The sequence below is a fragment of the Lissotriton vulgaris genome, chromosome 8 (genome assembly GCF_964263255.1).
Source record: "Lissotriton vulgaris chromosome 8, aLisVul1.2, whole genome shotgun sequence".
Classification (NCBI taxonomy): domain Eukaryota; kingdom Metazoa; phylum Chordata; class Amphibia; order Caudata; family Salamandridae; genus Lissotriton; species Lissotriton vulgaris.
Window position 1 is genome coordinate 1183527259 of NC_141696.1, and position 15978 is coordinate 1183543236.

The 15978-nt window shown below is 43.6% G+C and overlaps 1 protein-coding gene across 3 annotated transcripts in view; it reads left to right on the plus strand.

The window, feature by feature from the left end:
* Positions 1-15978, plus strand: part of CKAP2 (cytoskeleton associated protein 2) — a 223050-nt gene that overhangs the window by 153024 nt on the left and 54048 nt on the right. The window lies entirely within an intron of this gene.

Sequence of the window (15978 nt, forward strand, 5' to 3'; positions counted from 1 at the left end):
TTCAGATTTCTGTTGACAACCTGGTTGTATGTCCCTTGCTCATTGCACCATCAGGATTCAAGCAAGCTGGGCCGACAACGGCTGAAATGCCAGAAACCGGTCCCCGGAAGCTTGTTTCCTTCCCAGTGTAAGAATTGGCTTGGTAGTTTGGTTTGCCCTGTTCCCATCATGCACTGGGACAGGAACAGACTAATTTGCATATAGCCAGGTTCTGAGCTGGGATGGTGCAGTGAGCTAAAAAACGGTGTTGGATCTAGCCCTGATCTCTTGACTGGGTGAGAGTATTCTGCTTAATTCAGAGACTGTCCATCACCACCCCTTGTTGTTAAATATGGTTGTATGTACTGGTCTATTTTGTCTACCAAAATGTGTCTGTCATTCTTATGGGCCAGTCCATACCCCTTCAGTTGTTCTCCTTTCTTCCACACCAACAAGGAATACGAGTGTTTGCACAGAGTGAATTTTAATCTTGCATGTGCTCTCTACCACTAGGTTGCTTGTACTAGTCACGACAGGGTAGAATGATTAACTGTGTGCAACTAAGATGGAGCTACAAAAAGCAAAATAATTACAAAACACACTATTTTGTGTTGGGTTACCTTCTATATCATGATTGGTTACGCCTTGGGCAACAAAATCTGCTGACTGGCATTTGGGCACACTCCCAGGGCTTAGTGGAAGGTTTTATTATTCTCAGCAAGGGCCTCCTGGTGACTGATATTTGGTGGGCGGCTGCTTGGCCTTCTATGCATACCTGTGCTAAATGTTGTTTTACACCCGAGCACAAAGCAATTTACCAGGGATGTGTTGCATAGTTTAGTTTACTAAGTCATATTAACGTATTTCTTTTTTTTAATACCATAGAAACCCAATTACATATTATAAAAGCAATAGAACAAGTAATAACACATTTAAAGAACATTATAAATATAGTTACATCATCAAAAATCTAATTTTATACAAAACTGTTAAATGTTGGGGTAACCAATTCATTTCTTCTACAGACTCTATCAGGCAGTGAATCCGAGCAAAATAAACCATTTTGAAGGTACAAGGAAGCGGTCTTTTACATAATGAGGACACCAGTTTGACAGAATAAAGGTTTCTTAAGGGGTCTGATAACTTTAAAAAAAAGAAAAGAATTCACTAAATATGCATTCGCGTTTGAACCAACCAGTAGTTAAGTGCATGGAATAGTATAATAAAACCAATACTATCTATGGGGGAAGAAATTATTAAATGAATTTCACCCAGAGTAAATTCCATCAGTCAGCCAACCTAAACATTTGTTAGGATGGGTAAATATGGTTCTACACCCAACACGGTTTAGAAATAAAAAAATACTTTTTTATATTAACATAAATCAATAGACAATTACTTGACTGTTAACATGTGTACAGCATCTCAGTCATTTGTTTCAAGGCTTTTATTTCATAGTAGTTAGTTTTGTTTTTTTTTAAACCTTTATTTTCAGATTGCACAGTACACAGCGTCTGCCTACAACCCAATCGGGCCGGCCGCTATGACAAAGTCTGGATACCAGACAACACATTATAACATTGAAGCCATAAATCGCAACATATCGGTGCACTGGCATCAAAACACCATAAAGAAAGGATCGACCAGGTTTCGTTTTTATAATTTTGATGAAAACAAGAACAAACCTCACACACTCACATGGTAAGAGCAATATCTAGGGTGCAGGGTGGAGAGGAGGAGGAAGACAGTTTCTAAAGAATGTAGCGACTACTATCGAGGGGCGGGGGATGGCGAAAAGGATCACAAAAGTTTAATTAGTCAGTCTTCAGGAACGTCAATTACGGGGATGAAGGAACATCAGCAGTGTATTCGAGTGGAGGGGTGCAGATATCTCCACGGTACTCATTCCACTGTGACCAAATCCTGCCCCACTTCCTGGGACGGACCCGAGCCTCATAGACCGTCTTCTCCCGAAACATGCACCAGTCCATGTTTTCCTTCCAGGCTGTTATCCCAGGCGGTCTACGAGAACCTCAGAGTTGCGCTATGTCCCTCTTGGCAACCATGTTGCCAAGAGTTACCCAAAAGGTCTGAGCGGCCGTGCAGTCCGTAGGCTCCCAGACATTAAGCAGGCAACGACGCGCCTCAGGCAAGAGACCCCGGTGACCCGCCCCATAATATCATGCACTCTGGACCAAAAAGCGGAGATCACCGGACATTCCCAGATGATGTGGAGAAAGGTGCCACTCATGCCAAAGCCACGCTTACACAGCTCATCAATCGAGTATCCCAATCGAACCAGATGCGTACCAGTCATGTAAACTCGATGGAGGATCTTCAATTGCACAAAACGAAGGCGAGCTGGAATAGCCACCTCTTTAGCGGAGGCGATCGCTATCTGCCAATCCTCGTCATCTAGTTCGAGGCCGTCCGCAATCCAGGAGGCCCGAAGCCGCACCAGAAGATCAGCTCTGGTATTAATGAGCTTTTTTATAAATCAAGGAAATCGTACTGTCAGGCACGTGGCCATCCAGAATACGATCCTCTAGCGGCGACGACTGGGGGATCTCCGTCCCAGGAGGGAACACAGAGATCAGAGCATGGCGCACCTGAAGATATCGAATACTCCCTGTCGTCAAGCTGGTACTCCACCTTAAGGGCCTCAAAGGACTTAACTGTGCCCTTGGACCACAGATCCTCCACCTTGCTAATACCGATCATATCCCATCTATCAAACCCTTTCGACCGCCACAGGCTGCCCAACCTCTCAGTCATACAATGGAGTCAGCCGTGTCATCTTATCACCCCAGCCCGTAGCCACAGTCTCATCTCCACAAACGCACAGCACATTTTGTAGGTCCAGTCAGAAGTCGGAATGGCTCCTTCGAATACAAAGCTCTGTTGTAGTTGCCACCCGGCAACAGTCATTTGTCCATTGCGAAGGCAGGGACGGGGCCCGTTGAATACGTCACATGGTTGACCGCGCTCCACTGTGAGGCCCAGTAATAGCGTTTGATGTCCGGAAGGGCTATGCCACCATCATACCATGGCAACGTGAGTTTAGATAACGAGATACGAGCCCGTCCATCCCAAATCAATTGCCTCTGGAGCCCCTTAACCTCACGAAAGTAGCTAGAGGGAACAGGGTCAAAGAAATTCTGCAGGGCGTATAAAAATCTAGGGAGGGACATCATTTTGAAAAGAGCCGCGCGTCCCAGTGGGGACAAGGGCAAGCCGCGCCATCGCTGGACGTCTAGTTTAAGGCGCCGAAGAGGAACATATAGATTGCGGTCGTAACGTACAGAGGGGTCCAGGGAAATGAAAATTCCAAATACTTGAACCCAGTCTCCGCCACCTGGATCGGGAATCTACGAGGTAGCGGAGGCAGCACCCCCGCTATAACCATAGTAGTTAATTTAACACATACACGGATGTACTTCTGACCTTCTCAGAAAAGCCACATCCACAGAGCGCATTTTGGTGAAGTCTACTATTCTTTATTCAACCTTACCTACAATCCATTTCAACAACCATTGTTGCTTTCTTGAGTCGCTTTCTCTATTTCTTTCATACATTTTGTATGGATCCCTAAAGTCTCTTGTGCAGCCCTCTGGTGCGCCAACTCGCAATAATACTCAATTTTACCAACAATATTCCATAAACAATCATCATTTTCTTTTGCTTTCTAGCCATATTTCTAAAGTTTGCCAAAGCTTTCTTAATACAAGTATTATCCTTCTTTAAAACCAGACATAGAAATTTGTAATTGTCTATAGTTCAGTCACTGCAAAGCTTTTTAATCTATTTTAACCGAGGGATTTTTAAAAACCAAGTTAATTTGCATTCAGTTGAACTCTGTGGCAAGGTTTATCTAGACCAAAGCCCATAATCGAATTGGGCCTAATTTAATCATTTAGACCCGTAAACCTAACTTCTCATGGCAGGAAAAACGGAGCGTTTTCAGAGACCCCCCAAAAGCATCCTGCAGAATTTCTTTTCCTGTAACTTTGAGATCTCCATTTAACCCCAAATGACCAAACTATAACTAACAGAAGAAACACTCTTGCTGTACTTAGCATCCATTTGTTTCAGCATTTTGTTTTCCAATTTGCTAACGTGATTAAGTACTGCACCTATGGTCTTAGAAACCGCAGAATTCTAGTATATAAAAGAAGAGGGGAAACCGTGTAAACCAAGCAGTCTAAACAACGCGTGTCTTAACAATACAAGCGGAACACAGAGGTCTAAACCACGCATATGCCTTTACCACGCATATGCTTGGTTCGACGTTTGTGGAAGTTGGTCCTCCAGACTCTGTCGAGGGTTGGAGGTGCCTTCCTGCCAAAACCAACTTGGTGAGGGCTTGGTGAGTGACTTTTTTTTTTCCATTACTTCTGTCTAACATTTTTATATTGTGATTATTTCTCACCCTATACCTTTCTCAGTTTTTGCACAGTTTTACTGTACGCAGACAGGACAGCGGCTACTGCTTGGGCGATTGGGACTGTGACTGCTGTGTACACTGCCATCGCAACCTGGGCTGCATCACTCCTCTGCCCAAGTGGGGTGGCAGCGTCCGACTACTGCTGCCGTATCCGCACTTGCACCAACCACAGTTCTACAGACTAGTTTGGTGGGCATGCGGACTGATGTCCCATACCTGTCCTGCACTGTATTCCAGGGGACTGTTTAACTCACCATAGCTCCCAAATTATACATGGGAGGAGAGCCCCTGATTCATTTATTTATTTGTACAGTGCAACACTCCTCCCCCAAAGGGATATCTCGGCACTAGAATTGCTGCGAGCTCTGAAGTCCGAATTAGGGGGTTAACCGCTGTAAAATGCGCCAGAAGTCGTTATTCCCGGAAAAGCCAAATCTCTTTCTTTCTAAAATTAAGATGGTTTCCATGAGGTGAGTGTTAAGGTAGTAAATTCCATTGGGTCGCCACTAAATAAAAGAAGGAGCAGCCCCTTGTCCTCACTTTTTTGATGACTTCAACGCCAAGCTTGTTTTGTGCCTTGTGTGTTCGGCAGAGAAGTCTAAACTTTGGTTTTTTGCGCATGGGCAGCCAGTGAAGGGTTTAAAACCGGCCGAGGCAGAGCTTAATAGGTCTTTGTTGCATATTAGTCTGGCTGCCATATTCTGGATTACCTGAAGACATGAGACAAGGTAATCCGCCTTGCCCACATGTCGCTTTCCCGTAATGATCTACCAGTCACTAAAGCCTGAACTATGGTTCTTCGTACATCCATCAGAAGATATTTCTCAGAAGTATGCCAAGCATTTGCCACAAGTACTATTGACTTGTTCCTGCCTAGATAGGGAATTGTCAATTTGGATCCCTACGTTTTTTGTCACTTTCTTAGGCTCAGGGACAGGGTCAAGCGTAGTCGGCCACCAGGAGGAGTTTCAAATCTGTTGTGCTCCACCAAAGAGAAGGATTTCGTGTTTTTAAGGTGTTTAATTTCAATCCGTGTGCTTTCATCCAACTTGACACCTTCGTAAGAAAGCTGGTCAGATTGACTCTGGTTTCCTGATGTTTTTCCCACATCAAAATTACCAGCTGGGTATCATCTGTGTAAGAGCAGATCTTAAAACACCATTTCCTCACAATTTGTGTGATGGAGGAGACACACACAGGAGTTGGCCTTATGGGAGGAGCCCAGAGGCACTTCGCATTTGGATATACAGGGAAGTGAACTGAAGGCGACTAAAATGACTAATTGTTTTTTCTTATTTAAGAATGAGCCTAACCATTTTAGAGCTTTAGAATAGATCCCAGTCTTGTACAGTTTTTCTATCAATAGGTGATAAGACGCTGTCAAATACTACGGACTGATCCAGTAGGATCAGGACTGCAGCCTTGCCCTAACCCACCTTTTAATATGATGTCGTCGAACAGCCAGAAAAGTGGATTCTGTGCTATTAGTTCTAAATTCTGTCTGTAAAGGGTGTGACAAATTGTTTTCTAAAAAGGTGGGGAGCTGGGCATTGATTAGTCTTTCTAATACTTCTGACATTGGGGAGCAAGGGGATAGGGCGATAGTTGGGCATCGACATGTCAATCTTTTTATTTTTCCTTGCGAAGGGAAGAATGAAAGCTTGTTTTCAGGAACCTGGGTGTACTGCCGAGGCCAGGGATAGATTACAAATTTGTCAGGGAGGGGCCTAAAAGTAGGGCCACCCGAGCATAGTAAAAGGGGGGCGGGTCTAGTGTGAGTGTCATTGTAAATATCTCCTAGTTATGCGCTCTCTCTCTCTCAGTGGGGTGCTAAATTGTTGCCATGGGAATTCGACTAAATGAGGTTGTGTCAAACGTAGCATATATATATACACTTGTCAATGAAGAATTTCCCTATATCTTCACAATTTGTGGCTGACTGGGTAATGGTTTGTAATAAAGCTGGTTGTGAGTTGCTTTATGATTTTTAAAAGGTTTGTTTGGATGAATTACTAATTTCTTCAATACACTTCGTAAAGTAGTCCTTTTTGAAATCTCTTTGGTAGATCTTCAACTCTGCCGATCTTTGATGCATTTGGAGTGCCTCCAGAGTTGCTCCAAAGATTTGCTTATTCTTTTTTTTTGTTCTGAATTCTGGGGAGTACCATTTCTGGTGGTGTGCTCTGCCAAGATTTATTTATTTTCAGCGGGCTCCTTTATTCAGTTGATGGCAGCGTTAATCTTCTCTAGATAGCTGTTTGGTGAGGACCCTATGGTCAACCTGCGGAAAGACAGAATGGTTTTAGAATGAATCTAGATTTATTTTGCTCCAATCTATCCTTTGGGCAGGGGTAGGTCAGTATGCTTTCTTTGAATAGGTAAAACCAACAATTGATGGACAGAATGCAGAACAATGTCATACATTCACCCCAGTACAGAGATCTGGGCCTAAATCCATTGTTTTTGCTTCCCCATGCCATTCCAGTTTGAAATCGAATTGGTGGTGGTGAGAGCTAGAACGTAACCTGAGCGTAGTCCGTCCAAAGTAAGGGTTTCATGTTTTTGATTGTGATGGTTTTAATATTAGTGAATAGTTGGTCTAAAGTGTCCTGCAATGTCTGTTGGGCCAGAAATCCATTTCTTGAGCTGCATGATTTGCATATTCCTCTCCAATCGTTCAGAGGGGATCCTTTAGATGTTAATAGTGTATGTTAGTATCCTATCACGATGTTTGTCATGGTTTAGGATTAATTGAGTGAGCCAAGAGATTTGGTTGGGGCCATTAAGGGTTGTAACCTGGGCGTCTGAAAAAATTCTGGTCCTCCAAGCAATCTTCTATATTATTGGGAGATTTGGAACCCTAAGAACTCATGTTATGTTGGAGGAGCTGAGTTCAGTGGAGCATGTGTATTTATCTTTAAAGATGACGGCCGTGCCGCTTCGTGTATGACCCGATCTGTCACATTTCAAAATTTGTAGCCCATAGGTATTGAAATAATGACGGCAGGGTGTGATCATTAATCCAACTTTCTGTAATAAACACCACTAGTGATAGAAGGGGTAAGCCACAATACTTGCCATGAGTTTGAGTCATACTGACTACTACAAGGACACACCATAGTTCGGGGTGTCACATGGGAGAGATGCGTCTTAGCGCTTGAAAGAATCTGTCTCGAGTCTTTGACTTCTTAGAATTATTGGAATTCTGTAGTATTTAGTGCAACTGAGTGAAAATAAATAAAATATATATATATTTCACTCCGTTGCACTAAATACTACAGAATTCCAATAATTCTGAGTGAAAATAAAATATATAATTGTGTTTTTTTTTTTTAAAGAAGCCCTGGGCTGACATTGAGGTTGAGTGTTTGAGTGCACACCTCGAGCACCTCGCACTGGACCTCTCTGAAAAGCTTGTGACTGCTTGACCTCCCCAGAGTATAGTGCAGGAGGTGTTGTCTATGGCCCAGTTTGTTGAGTCATGGTAGGTTAGGACCCAGGACGTTGGTGGCAAAGAACCTCAACCCTCCAAGGTAGAGGCCCAGTAGCCCGTGCCTGCCCTGTGCCCCCTATACAGGACTAACAATATTTCAGACAATACGAAAGATAATATGATGTGGGATTTTGTAGTAGCAACATTATTCTTGTGAGCAGTAAGGGCACAGCATACCCTGAGATATGTAGAGGAGTTTCTGTTCCTATATCTGCAAATTTCCATTATTATGAATCTGCTTGTTGTGCCTTGATATCGTAATTCAAACTGAAGGTAAGCTTTATCAAAGGCCTTGAGAAATGATCAAGGCCTGTATGAAGTATGCGATCTGAAATCCAAAAGTTACCAGGATGGATGTAACTTGGAGTAAGGCAATGATGACCGTCCTGGTGACCTGGAAATATTTAAACGATTTGGCTACACCGTTCTCAGCTTAAGTAAACACTAGGTTTATATGTTGCTATATTAAGTGATGCGGTAAATGCCCTGACTAGATTCAGCCCTCGCAACAACGGTAAACACTACTTGCTGTTCCATTAAACCGTCATGTAAACCTATGAAATATAAAATCCTAAATAAGAATGTTGCCAATTTATTCATTTTAGAGTTTTTATATAGCGCTGGCTGGATCCAGAGGTATCAGAGCGCTTAATCTGATAGAGATGGTTACGGTAAGAGACAAATTACAGCATAAAAGAATAACAAACATCAGAGTGCTTTACAAGACTGAGATACATGTGGTAAAACAAAAAATTACAACATTATAGGATAAACAGCAGTAAGGCTTGAGGTTATACATATCCTGTAAATAGATACTCTGAGAAAAGAGTTGAAATACCTATAAGATATTGAAGAGCGAGTTTAAGGCGCAGGTAGAGACCCCCAATATTTATTGAGGAGGTGAATTTCGAGAGAGTTTTTAAAGCTGGTGTAGGAAGGGTTGCATCATAGGTCTTTGGGGAGGGCATTCCAGATGTAGGGGGCATTTCCGGAGAAGGACCGGAATTGAGTGGATTTCTTTTTTAGCAGGGTTGGGACAAGGCGGAGAGTGTTAGTGCTTCATAGGGGTCGTGTGCTTCCCGCTTTGCAGAGTTTATTGGCAAGGTATGGTGGTGCATTTTGATGTAGGACTTTGTGTGTGATGCATGCGGAGGCAGATGTGTATCTGCCTTCGATGGGCAGCCATTTTAGAGTTTTGAGAGCTGGGGAAATGTGGCCGAACCGTTTACAGTCGCTGATGAGCCTGGCTGCAAGGTTGAGTACAGATTGGAGTGGAGCTAGGTGGACCTTGGGAATTCCGGTGAGGATGGCATTGCCGTAATCTATTTGTGAAAGGACCAGGGATTGAACCACTAATTTAAAATCTTCAGTTGGGAGAAAGGGTTTGATTTTCTTGATGAGTGAAGAGGGCTCCTTTAGCTGAATTTTTGATGTGGGCATTGAGGTTTAGACTGTTGTCGATGGAGATACCAAGAGATTTTACTGAGTTGGACAAGGAGAGAGAGCATTTGAGGGCATTTAGGTCGGAGATCCAAGTTTGAATGAAGTTCGAGGTTCAATCAAGATTTGAAAGGAATGTTTCTTAGAGTTATAAGTTTAGGAGGGGGCTATTGGTCTAGGACATCTGTGACCGCTTTATTAAAGTGATCAGTAAGCTCATTTGCGTTTTGGGAGAGTAGTGCGGAGCAGTTGAGCATGTAGTTTGAACTCTAGTTCGCCAGGCGGGTTAAGTTTTAGATTTCTGGTCCATTTCATAGGTGTAATTTGTTTCGAGGTGGGGGGGGGGGGGGTGATGGAAATGGTGATCAGTATGAGGTGGTGGTCGGACCAGTCAATGGGGATAATGTTAGTCGGGAAGGCTAAGTCATTGTTGGTAATGATGGCGTCTTTACGGGGGGGGGGGGAGAAATGTGTAGATCAAGCAGCATCAATGTGTGTTCATTGAGCCAAGTTTCTTTTTTTTTTTTTTTATAAAATATTTTTATTAAGTATTTTTCCCCATTTATACATGTACATAGCACTTATCTTGTAAATTATATTAAACAGCAAGTAGTACAATCTAATACAGTGTAGTTACCTTAATTACATTCTTAGATAACATGTGTTTAAATAGCAGGCCGAAATAAAACAGTCAAGCAAATAGAAAGGATACAACAGAGAAGACATTTGAGTGACGTAGGTTTAGGATGTCCAATTAACTAGTACTTCCCTCCTTCCATCGAGTAATAGGTTCCCAGATTTGCCTACCCAGCTTTTTCCCCTTTTTCCCCTTTCTTGCATATATCGCAGTTTCTAGATTATAGATTGACAGCAGTTTAGCTAACCACAGGGTATGAGGTTGGTAAAGGATCTAACCATGCCGAGGCTATGCACAGTCTCAGGACTGCCATGGCTATAAATATAAAGCTTCTACCTTGCATCTGCATGTAATCATTATTAGCTCCTAAAAGTATTATCGATGGAGTTAATGCAATCTCCGTCCCTAGTAGTATATTTAAAAAGATCTCAATATCCTTTTTAGTTGTTTGCAAGTGGGGGCATGTTGCAAAGACGTGCACCAGATCAGCCTCTAAACTACCACATCTGAAACAATTTATGCCAGATACCCCTCCCCATTGGGCTATTTTTGCAGGCGTATAGTATAAATGATACAAAGTTTTGTAGTGTTGTGCCTGGAGTGATGCTGAGCACAGTATTTTCTGCCCCAACTCTAGTGACTGGAAAAACGGTCCCCCCCCCACCCCCCCCACCCCCCCTATATCCAAACTACTTGCCCACTTATCTGCCCATTTTTCCAAATCTTCCTGTTGGTTTTATCAGCTCAGAATAAAACCTCTTAATCGTGCAATCTGTACCAGTTTGAATAAGTTCCATAATTGGGTTTTTCCCAAACCCAGCCGAGCACCCCCTCTTTGTGATGAGAACTTCTAACTTGTAGGTATTTAAAAAATGGTCTCATCTCTAGACCATTTATCGCCTGTAGTTCTGGAAATTGCATCAGTCCTTGTGGGCCAATAACGTTGCCAAGCATCATAATTCCCTTCCTCCCCCATTCATCAAAGGCTAGGCCAGAAAATACCTCACTCGGGAAAGTAGGGTTACCGTTCATCCTTGTATAGGCATTCTATTTCCCCAGGCCAAACCTCTTAGCGAATGCTTTCCAGACCGTATGTGCAGCCAGAATTGTCTTAAATCTAGTCCTCTTAAAATAACTCGTATCAGTAAACTTCAGGAATAGATTTTCTGCTTCTGCCCCCATGACCAATCCATAAATGGCTAAGGTACCCAGCTCATCCTGTCCTTCTACCTCCGCTCCCCCCAGGAGACCCGCCATATACTGTATGACCGCTGCCCAATAGTAGAGTTTGAAATCTGTAGCGTCCACCCTCCCCTTTCCCGAGGGAGTGACATAAATCGAAGAGCTCTCCTTGTTTTTCCCCTTCACCCAAATAAACCTGTTGATCATATGCTCACAGCTTTTAAACCACTTAGCTTCGAATAGAAGTGGATCGCTCTAAAGATATATAAAAACTTGGGTAGTATCATCATCTTTACAATATTAGTGCGACCCACGATTGAAAGAAGGTTATCCAGCCTATCTAGCTCCTTCTTTACATTAGCTATTATGGGAGTGGTATTTTTTTCCACTAGGGTATTAAGATTAGCAGTGATAGTCACTCCCAAATATATTCCTGTCTGGACCGCTCGGTTATCAGAGCAATCTGTCTGCCGATTTTTAATTATCTGCGTCTTGGCGGTATTTAACGCATACCCTAAAATATTACCAAATCTCTGGGCCTCAATCTCTACCTGTCCTATAGCCTCCGTGGGGTTTGGTGTAATCACTCCCACATCATTGGCATATGCAAGTATCTTGCATTGACCCATGTGTGTATTCAACGGAGTGATTCTTTCGCTGATCTCTATTCTGCGAATCAGTGGGTCCATATACATTGCAAATAAAAGTGGGGAGCATGGGCACCGCTGCCTCGTTTTACTTGAAATGGACGGGTAGAGCCTGCATTGACTCGTATGGAGGCCACTGGGGCAGTGTACAGCGCCTGAATCACTTTAACAAATCCTTCTTTGAATCCTGCTCTAGTTAAAACCTGCCACAAGTAGTCCCAGGAGACCCGATCAAAAGCCTTCTCAGCGTCTAGTAACATAACCGCCATCGGGTCCCCTGCGACTTCTGCTGCATCAAACAGTTATAACCTTGCGTATATGGTGGGTGGTGCCCCTTCCTGGGATGAACCCATGTTGGTTACCACTCGCAAGATTTTCTATTATTCTGGCGAAGCCAAAGCCTTAGAATATATCTTAGTGTCCGTGTTCATTAAAGTAATCGGCCTATAAGACCCAGGCTCGGTAGCAGGCTTCTCCTGTTTTAGTATCACAATTTCCGGTCCCCCCCCCCCCCCCCCCCCCCCCCCCTTCCCAGGACGCTGGTATAGATACACCTGCCTGTGCCGACTGCATTGTTGTGGCCATGTCATCAGCTAGTATCTCCCAGAACACCTTATAAAATTCGATTGGCAGTTGGTCAGGGCCAGCCGCTTTTCCTGAGGGAAGATTTAATATGGCTTTTTTTAATCTCTTCTAGATCCAGCGGATCTTCCAGCTCCTCTGCATCTTACTCTGCCATCCTTTCGACTGGTATTCGTTCAAGTAGTCCCTTATTTCCACTGGATCTCTATACTGCCTGTCATCGTACAGTGCCTCATAGAATTTCCTGAATACTTCCCGTATCTCATCAGGATCTGAATGCAAGTTACCCGCTATATCCCTAATTTCCCTTACCACTCCTGATGCCGGTTTTTTGCCTTGTGAGGATGGCCAATGTGCGCCCTATCGTCTCACTAAATTCATGACCTTTCTCCCTTTTTGTAATAAAGCTCTTAGCTGCCTTGATTGCCATATCCTCTTCTGCCTCCATTTTAACCTTCATAAGCTTGGTGAGTGCATGGTCCAATGAAGCCCCTGATAGTGCACATTGATGCAGCTCTTCCTCCGCATCAAGTACTGCATTGGTTAATTCTCTGTTCCTGAGCTGCTCTTGCTTGCGTTTAAAGGTGTTAAAACTCAGTCTCACCGCGAGCCCCTGCCTTAAAGTCATCCCAGACCATCCCTACTGCCGCGCTACCCCTATTGATGTCGAAAAAGCTTTTAATCCATTTTGTCATGTGCTGTATGTGTTTATCATCATGTAGGAGTGCTCTTTCAAAAGTCCAAATCCTCTTTTCTGCTCACTGTAGGCAACGTTCATGTTAAAATAAGGGGATTATGATCACTAAATATCCGTGGGAGTCTATCAATCCCTGAATTGGAAAGTAATACATTTGATATATAAAAGTAATCCAGCCTTACGCAGATTCGATGTGGGGCCGAATAGTATTTAAACCCCTTCTCATTTGGTCTTATTTTCCCCCACACATCTGCAAGCACATTATTTGTTACCATACTAAGTAGCGCTTAATGTACCCTTTTTTTCCTACCTTTATATCTTCCAAAAGAGACTACCCCTAACCCATCTGCTCCATTAATATTAAAATCACCAGCAATGATTACACGAGGAGCCCATATAGCGAGTTCCACGTCTAAAAAAAATCAAAGACCTCCGTATCCTCTTCTGTAGAACCGTATACCACCCCCAGAGTGGTCCATTCACCCTCCAAGAGACATTCAATAAGTGCCCACCTCCCCCACTGATCTTCCATTTTTTTTCCAGTAATCACATTTTTATTTCTTGCTAGTATAGCGACCCCTCTATTTTTAGCACCTTGCTTCGAGCATGCTAATACATGGAATCCCAGCTGATCCAGCAGGTACCCTTGCGAAGCCATAATGTTTCTTGCAACAAAAATAAAATCTACATTCATCTGTTTTAATGCCATAGAGATCCTTTTGCCTTTTCTGGCGATCATTCAACCCGCAGACATTCCATGTTACTAACCTAGTACCCATTCAAGATTTCTAATAGATTTCCTAACTTTAAGATCCAGGAAGCTTTCTTTTCTGCAACAATTTTGAGACCGAACCACATTGCACATTGTTTTTAAACCCCATGTCACTATCTACTCTCAACAACTCGTTTTTCTGTACACTAAATCTGCCTGTTCCACCCTTGTGCTTTCTTATTATGCAATGCCATGTACCCCTCCCCCTCCCCTGACAACCCACCCTTGAATGCCCTGTCCCCCCCCCATACTGGCAAATAGGTCAATCCTGACCTATATCTGACAGCCAAGGCCCCTGGGTTGCCCCCCTCCCTTCTTAGTTCTCACATCCCTTGCTGATCCTCGTTACTGCTGTACAATCCAGATTCTCACCATATTTCTCCCTTTTGATCCCCTTTTTCCCGCTTATTTCCTACTACTTGTAACTACAGCTTGCGGGCTGTTTGCCTCACGGTGACAGTCTGGCTATTCTGCCCCCTATTCTCTCTAAGGGAGTTAAGGTATTCTTGAGCCATAATCTCAGAATAGAATACTCTGAACTGACCATTGACACCAACTTTTAGACGTGATGGAAGCATTAGGTACACCTCGCACCCTGCATTTTGGAATGGAGTGATTAATTGCTGCATGCGCCACCTTCTTTCAACGGTGGCGTGGCAAAAATCAGGCCGGGCAAAAAAACATATAGCTTTATACGTACGCTTGGTCTGTGGCTTTGCCTTGCTCATTATTTCCTCTCTTAACAAACAGTTGCCTACGCACACCAAGATTGCCCGTGTTTTGCTAGACGTTTCCCCCCCCCCCCCCCCCCCCCCCCACCTTTTTCTGTATCAGTGGGAACCTGTGGGCCCGCTGCACTTCATTTTCCCAATCCCACTTATCCATTTCCGGAAATGCACCCTTAAGTAGTTTGACCACAAATGCCCGCACATCTTGACCTTCCTTCCCCTCCTCCACCCCAAGTAATCCTATATTATTGCATCTGTCTGTTTTCGAAATCACATTGAGAAATCAATAGGAGAAACCAAATTATAGGCAAGATGGCCGCCGTGAGGCCGTAGGGGATGGTCGCTCTTTCCCTCCTCTCCTGAGGAAATCATATCTGACTTTACTTACACTCCGATTGCTTGTTTTGTCCGTTTAAACTAGTATTCCCGCAAACCCCAGATCTAAAAACTCAAGATGTGGGGTAAGGAAGGCTGAAAAGCGGTAAGAAATTGACAAGTTGCAGTAGAGCGATGGAGAGCTAGGAATGCTTGAAGCATTCTATACTTGGACAGCTCGCGCCTCATTTTTTTTCTCTGAGGTTATCTACACTGCTGGACACTATAAAGCACTGCTACTTTGGCTGGAGCAGCCTGAAACTAATTATGGCTCCAAAACCTCAGAAACCCCATAAGGAATACAGGGAGCCATGAGAGAAAGAGGATGAAAGATTTCAGCGATGTTGGCGTGCCAGCGGCTAACCTCGGGGCAAAGTCAAGCTCTGGTACTACCAAGACTAGACTACGGTAGTACCACCCTCGCTGGTCTCCCGAAATACAGGCTTGCACCGTTGAGAGCAGCTCTGAATGCTGCGGCTACACTGGTATCAGGAACCAAAAGAAACAATCACATCTCACCAACCTTGAAAGCACTGAACTGGTTGCCTTATGAAGCAAGAATACACCTTAAAGTGGCGTGCATGACGCACAAGGAAATTCACAACAATACACCCAGCTACTTGGTGCTAAAGTTGGAAAAATCAGGAGGCTGCAGACAACTACGAAGTGCGACCACTCTACTTCTGAAACCCCAATCCTTGAGGAAGAGAACAGGCTACAGAGCTTTCTCAGGGATTGCTCCAAAGATTTGGAACTCTCTACCACCCCGAGTGCGTGGAATCACATCCCTTACTGTATTCAAAAAGGAAGTAAAAGGTCTACTAATGAACAAACTCATGTCCTAAATCTAAGTATGGGACGTGTTTGGCTGCTTGTCTTTTATCACATCCCCTGTTGCTCCACAATTGTTTGCTGATTAATGTTTTTCGTGGGATATAGATCTGTGCGGCTGATAGCACAATGTCTAATGTAATTTGTTCTGCAGATGCTATTGCTCTATTA